The sequence below is a fragment of the Pteropus alecto genome, unplaced genomic scaffold (assembly GCF_000325575.1).
Source record: "Pteropus alecto unplaced genomic scaffold, ASM32557v1 scaffold40, whole genome shotgun sequence".
Taxonomy (NCBI): domain Eukaryota; kingdom Metazoa; phylum Chordata; class Mammalia; order Chiroptera; family Pteropodidae; genus Pteropus; species Pteropus alecto.
The window spans coordinates 5,079,828-5,087,285 of NW_006431919.1; the positions used below are offsets into that span (position 1 = coordinate 5,079,828).

At 46.4% G+C, this 7,458-nt stretch overlaps 2 pseudogenes; one reads left to right on the top strand and one right to left on the bottom strand.

The window, feature by feature from the left end:
- Positions 1-4,123: 4,123 nt before the first annotated feature.
- LOC112475339 lies at positions 4,124-4,242 on the top strand (annotated as a pseudogene).
- A 2,584-nt stretch (positions 4,243-6,826) lies between these two features.
- Positions 6,827-7,284, bottom strand: LOC102889461 (annotated as a pseudogene).
- Positions 7,285-7,458: the final 174 nt, after the last annotated feature.

Sequence of the window (7,458 nt, forward strand, 5' to 3'; positions counted from 1 at the left end):
GAATGAACTGGTAATATCACTGAGCTGATGTAACCAAAAGCAAAGAAATGTGGTGTTTTAGTCTATCTGTGAGATCTTATCTAGAGTCAATATTTAATTTTCTTTTGGCCTTTTGAAATATAAGAAATAGGATACTTGTGGGTGATTTCCAGAGAATGAGGACCCTAGGTGGGGACCCCCTAGATCTAGCTTGCATGGTTTATAAGGCACCAAAGAAAAATACTTCCTTCACACCCCAAGCCCAGCTTTGGGTTCTGCAACGCTGCCTCACACATGGGATGTGTTCTTGAAAGTGGGAGCCTTTGGCCTGAAAACTTCCTAAATGGAGCCGAACTGCTCCCAGGAGTCTCTGCACTGGGTTCTTCCCTCCTCTGACTGATGCTGGGAAGCCTGGATGGGGGATCTGTTGTCTCCCTCAGGTCTCTGTGGGGGACGGCCAGGGGATGATGGGAACAGGAAGGCGTGAGCCCAGGTCCTGGAGGCCAGGGGTATACACCGGCCACAGCTTGCAGCTGGAAATCAGGAGACAGGGCTCATCTGCATCCACAGGGCGTATCTGCTCATCTGTGACCTCAGCCAAATTGCCTAATTTTTTTGAACCTCAGTTTTCCCTGCTGTCAAAGGGAGATTGTAATCTTTGTAATGCTTACCTATCCAAATTATTCTTGGGGCCACATAAAATAGTGTATTTCATGGAAGCTTCGAGTCCACAGATTTTAAGATGCACCCCAAATTCAAAGTTAAAAAAACCCCACAAACATGCATTTTAGACTCAATGAAATAGAGTAATGGATGTTTTATAAAATGTGACCTCCATGATAAAGAATTGTTCCAATATGATGGAATCATGGCTTCTTGTTTAAGTTCTTTTATTTTTTAAAGATACTATATGTTGAGACTTTTTGAAATGTAGACCTGTATAAACAAAAAGCAGGCCGGAACAGCTCACTGAGTAACAGTATTTTCTAATGACTCCTGGAACTGAAACTTGGGCCTGGAATGTGGCCCTAATGCGTGAGGCAGTGTAACATGTGGTTAAATCATCCACTCTGGAGTCAGATGACCTTGAGTTTAAATACAGACTATAAGACCAGCTGGTGGCCTTGGGTATAAATCACTTTTCTATGCCTCAGTTTCTTCGAAATTTTATAGTGAGGTTTGCAGGGGGAGATGTCAGAAGTGCTGGCAAAGGTGTAGCCCTTGTTGTTAAGTTGGGGTTTGGCTTCGGATAGAAGCTCAGAACCCACATACATGTTCCACTAGAGTCTCAGATCTGGAGGGCCCCTGATCCTTGGTGACTTGAGTGGGCTGGATAAATTGATTCAGAGCAAGATGCTTGGGTCAGTTTCCCCATCTATAGAATGGAGACCTTCACACCCCTACCATCATTTGGGACAGCAGGGGGCTCCAGGAAGATGCTGGATGAGCAAGTGCTTTGGAATCACTGCAGCCCCTCAAGTGCACAAGGCTATTGCTGCCGTTTGCTTCTAGGGACCTGTCAAGGTAGTGAGCACCTTTCATTCAGTCATTGGAGCTTCTTCCCCCTGTTCTCAAGCTCTCCTGCAGCTCCATGCTGAGCAAATCAATCTTAGGGAATGCTGGTTCCCAGGATTGTGTCAGTGAGCCTCCTCCCCACCTAGCGAGGCTATGGGAGAAGGAGATGGAATGAGAACTAGAGCAGAAGTTTGCCAGGAACAGGAAAGGCAGCCACTCTTGCCTAGGGCTTTGGGCAGATGGTGCCTGTGAGCATGTGCACAGGAGCTAACAAAATTGACATTGAAGGTTCTAAGGCTGTGAAGGCCCCCGAGAGGCCACGTTAGCCAGCCCGGTGCTCTGGGGCAGGCCTCTCTTCAAACCAGCACCCCAGGGAAGCCTCCTAAACATCCTCCCTTGGTTACCAGCCTTGGCATCTCGAAAGCCTCCCAAGGGTGTGTGCAGGGCGTGTGCAAGAGCACTTTGAGGGCCTTGGGTGTCTGAGTTAGAGTTCTAGTGGCACTTAGCACCCAAACTTTGGAGAAAAATAAGTTCGACGTGGATGGACTGGGGTGCCGTGGGGGGGTCGATGGTTCCTCTAACCACCATGAAGCTTAGAGGGACTTTGGCAGAAGAATTACACTTATTGGGTACCTGTATCAGCTAACGATTGTCCTGGGTGTTTTAAATTCATTACCTCATCTAATCCTCACAGTAGCTCATTATATTAGTTCCATTTTACAGATTGGAGCACTGAGGCTTAGAGAGGCTACGAATGTTGAATAAGATTGCTCAGCTAACAGGTGGCAGAACTGGGATTCAGGTCTTTGTAGGTCTAAATCCAGAGCCTAGGCTCTTACCTATCCCACCAGAAGCTGCAATTCAGGGCAAATAACTAAAGTCCCCAGATGTGTTTTGTTGGCCTACACAGTGTTTTTTTTGTTTTTTGTTTTTTTAACACTTAGAAATTTTAGATGCCAACATTTGAAAATGGGGCTTTTTAATATAAAAATCTAGATTCTTACTTCTCTTTGAGAATCAGGAGGAAGATGTGGCGCTATGAGTCCACCGTCTGGATCAACTTGAACTGACTTTCAGCTGCTACCTTTAAGCAGGGATGTGACCTCTAGTTTGCCACAATCCCCACCACTCCCTGCTATTTTCCATCCGGTCCGCTTTCGTGTTTAGGATCCTAGTCTGCCTCTGCAGGTCTGCAGAGACCTGGGCCCTGTTCCTAGTACTGGCTTGAACTGCCTATGACATTAAGTACAGTATGGCATCTTTCTGGGCTTTACCCGTAACTCATGCCCACTCTGAAATAACTTCCTAAGTGACTTTCTGTGCTGCTTGGGGGAGAAGCCACAAGTATTCAGTACGTCCACATCTTAGCCGACTATGTGCGATCAGTGTCTATGTAAATGACACCAGGAGTTAGCCAGTGTTATTTACTCTTTGTCACCATCATTCCACTGCACTACATGCCTGATGTTCCTTGTGACACGAGATGCTTGGGGACATGTGCCTCTGCTCATTTCTTTCAGGAGGCTGTTGAGATTTCAGCATCTGAGTGTCCTATTCTGACCCCATTTTTGCTGTGCAGTGCACAAGAGAAAATCTGTAGCCCCGCTGAAAACATTCTGTCTTCCTCTCTTACATACACACACACACACACCAGAAATAATCATGCTTGATAAATCTTCATATCTACCTAGTATCTTACTTGGATTTCTGAGATCAGATCTTTAGAGCCCTGGAATTGTAGAGGTGGAATGTGGATGATGCCTTAGATATAAATCATCTGGTTTATAATAGCAAATAAATTTCACTTTGTTTGCTAATTCCAATAGATTGGTAGAGTGTCGAAAAGGCTTCTGAATCTACATGGGGGCATGGAATTATCGTAGAGTGAGATCTATATCATCAATGTCCACTGACGGTGTGGCAAGAGGTTGTAGTAGAATATATGCCAGAAATTATACAGAAATAAAACCTGGTCTGAGAAAGGAAGGTGACCTGTCCAAAGTCACTCAGCAAGGCAAGGCAGAGTCAGATCTAGAAGCAGGGTCTCTCTTGACCTTGAAGCCACTGTTGCTTCCACTATGTTAGCCCAGAGAAGGAAACAGAATGAGAAGAGAGATGACAGAACCAAGACTAGGACCTAGGAGTCTGGCATCCCCCAAGAAGCCTAGCTGGGATTAGGGCTAAGGAATTCAGTTCTGTCCCACTAGACTGAACCCTATCAGCCTGGCCTGTTGGCTTCTGCTCCACTTCCTAGAGTCCCTTTGCTCCTGCCCCAGTTTCCTGTCTCATTTTCCTCGGGCTCAGAAAGTGCCCATTGGAGCACAGGGCCCCTGGGGATCCTAGGTCCTACATACCCTCTTTTGGCAGGCTTCAACAAACTCCCCAACTCTCTCTGTTCTGGAATAGAAGTCCTAGGACGGGTAACCTTACTAATGCCATAGACTTCTCTAGCAATCTGGTGAAGACTATGGACCCCTTCTCAGAATGTCTTTAAGTGCATGAAATAAAATACATAGGACTATAAGGGAAACCAATCATATTGAAATACAGTTTTCAAGGTATTTAAAATTTTTTTTTTTATGATAGCCTAATATGTACTTGCTTATTAATATATTAAACAAGAGATCTGGTCTACGGCCATGCCATCCTGAATGTGCCCGGTCTCATCTGATCTTGGAAGCTAAGCAGGGTCAGGCCTGGTTAGTACTTGGATGGGAGACCACCTAGGAAGACCAGGTGCTGTAGGCGTTAAAAAAAAAAAGGAGAGAGAGATCTGACAGAAGACATAATAACTTGTTATTTTAAAGTAATGAGCATAAGTGATATTTTGAGAGACCTACAATGACTATAATATGATAAGAAAATATCTGTGATTTCTCTTGGTGACAGTCACAGGAACTGTCAATATTACTATGGTAATTGGCTATATTCATAATGGAACATGGCATTTAACTTGAGTTAGAGGTTAGTGAAAATAAAGATGGAATTTTTTTCCATCCAAGTTCCTGAATCCTATCTGCGGACACAGGCTGAGAGTCCTCTGCTCTAGGATGTTCACACAGTAGTCGGCCAGTCCAGGGGTTTGCAAACTGTGGCCCATGGAACCTCCGGGATTCTAGAAGTGTCATGAAGGCTGCCACATGGTAGGGCAAGCATGACAACTGTCCAAACAGATACCTCTGAATCTAATACCTCTGCCTCAGCCTGAGCAGGTTCTCTTCTATTTGAGTTCATTATCGTGGTTCATGTAAGATTCCTTTGTAAAAAAAAGGGATCACTCATTTGCATCTGACTGTCAAAAACTTTCACTTGGTCCCACCCACCTCTTCATATGACCTAAAACAAATGAGGCAGAGAGCAGCAAAGGGTGCTCGAGGCACATCACCATTTGGTGGCAGAGTTGGGGCTATGGGGGCTGGGGTGAGCAGTAGGAAGCGAACTTCCCACTACCTCTGCCTGCCAACCATACAGGGAAGCAGTCTTCTGTGGCCAAACATAGGGCCAAGAGTCAGGATATGTGCATTCAAGGTCCTAGTTCTGCCACTACCTCGAGTTTTTAATCTGCTAAACAGAGACAATAATACACAGGTGTTGAGAGGACCAAATAAGAGAAAGTTGTAAGAAGTGTAAAGAACTATTGAAGGGATTTTAATGTATTTGTCTCTAAGCCTGAGACCCTTTCTTCCCACACCAAAGAACCAGACAGTCCCCTTATCCCATGACAGTATAATCCCAGTTCCCCAGCACAGTACTGCAGTCAGATTTGCATTTGAATAGCCAATTGGTCAGTCACTCAGTCTGCCAGTTAACCTCCTAAATTTTCCCTCTTTGCTATTCCTACTATGTCATGTTTCTGGCCTGCATTTCTCTTACACTGCAATCTCTCTTTGCTCCAGTCCAATTCCATGGAGCCCAAAGACTTTGTGAGCATAAATTCTGACCATATCGTTCTTCTGTTTCAAGCCTATGGTGTCTCTTCACTGCCCACAAAGCCAAGTCCAGCTTCCAGAGCATGGCAATCCAGACTCCTGAGGATCTGCCTCCAGCCCACTGCCTCCTCCTTCAGAAAGGCTGCTGCACTTGCTAGAGTCACCCCCTGCCTTCTCCATGAGCCCAGACAATAGTACAAGCCCTGGGAGCTCTGGGAACTAGAGATGACTTAGGAAACTAGGAGTGCTTTTCTCCCAGAGGCTGATGGAGTGACCACAGGGAAGCTGGACGGTCAGAAGACTCAGAGAAATGCTGTCGATGGGGGCAGGGCACAGAGATGGCTCTGCCCTCTGTCTGAGCCAGACTGGGGTTATTTTCAGAGACCAGCCAATAATGTGTGAAAAGAGCTGGGAGTACCTACACGGTTGGGACGAGGCTACCATTTGGTACATTTACCTGAACCAGAGGCAAGAATCAGATCACCGGGAGCAGAATACAGCCGAGCAATGGGGAATTCATAGAATCCCTGATTCTTAGAATATCAGAGCTAGAAGGGATCATGCGGATCTCTCCTCTAGTCTAACTCCTTTCTGCTTCATACAGAAAAGTAAAGGCCAGAAAAGGAGAGTGACTTGCCCAAGATCACATGCGTTTGAGGCATGACTCCTGGACTGGAGTCAACGTCTGATTTTCTTCCCAATCTCCATGTTCTGGGCTCTGGCCTCTGGACTCCCACTAGGAGACTGAATAACTGGTCTAAGACTGATTTACCAACAATGAATTAATGTGTCACTCTGGGCAAGCAATGATGGCTCTTACCAAGGGTTATCAACACCTTAACCCTAAGGTCCCCAGCTGAAGGACAGTGGCAAGTGACAAGTGTCCTGAGATATAGAGCCCTCAAGTCTCAAGTGGCCAGGTAGAGCCTGGGACAGCCAGAACCTCTAGCTCTGATGGGACAGTGACCTTCAGGCTTCAAACAGACTCATTAGTTTAACCCAGAGTGTATGGAATGTGATGGGAAGGTTGGGAAGCACTGCTTTAGCCCCAAAGTGTGAATAATTTTAGGGGTGGAGTGGATTAAGGTAGAGAGAGGGAAAATCTGAAGACACAGGTTCTAGTTCTAGCTGTACTATTTCCTTCTAACTTTGTATATACTAGGGGGAAAATAACATGAGAAAAAGTAAGAGGTACTATTTATTGTGCCTCATTTAATCTTTCCAACATTTTTATAAGGTGCTGTTGTCAACTCCACTATACAGATGAGGATACTGAGTCGGGAAAGTTAAGAGACTTAGCCTAGACTCCACAACTAGGAAGTGGTGGATCTAGAATTTGAACCCAAGTCTGTCTTTCTCTGGATTCAGTACTTTTTTTTTTTTTTAAGGGTCAGCTGACACCTTTATTTCTTGGGGGTGGTGTTCAGGAGCTCTTGGCCGGACGGCCGCGCCCTCTTCACCATCACGGGCTTCTGGCCGCACAGCATGGCGCTGGCTCTGCGGGTGGCAGCCATGCGCAGATCCAGGCTGTACTTGTTTTCGCGGATCACGTGTCAGATGCTGCTGAGGGTGGCCCGGGCGTTGTTGCTGATGGTGGTCTGCACGTAGGAGGTGGCCGGCTTTCGCTGGCGGATCTCCGCTTCATGACGACCACCACGCCTTTGCCATCGGCTGCCGGCTCCACGCCCACCGCCCACCGTCTGCGGTGAATCATACCGTTGTAGCGGAAGGAATTGCAAGCCTTCAGATTATTGGGTTCGGTGCTGTATGTCTGCTTGTTCCTCTTTATCAGGAAACTGGAGCAGTGCCATACGACCATCCATTGCAGATGTGCGGACATGGCGACAGCTCCTCTTGGTGCCGCAGCCAGAGACAGAAAGAGCTGGATTCAGTACTCTTAATTACTCTGCCAAATGGACTTGTTTGGAGACTAATGGAAAAGAAAGATTTGGGGTTTTTCAGACCTGTTTCCCTGACATTGGGGCTGGTGATTCTCCATCTGCCCCAGACTACCAGGCCTCCGGGGGGCCTTCAG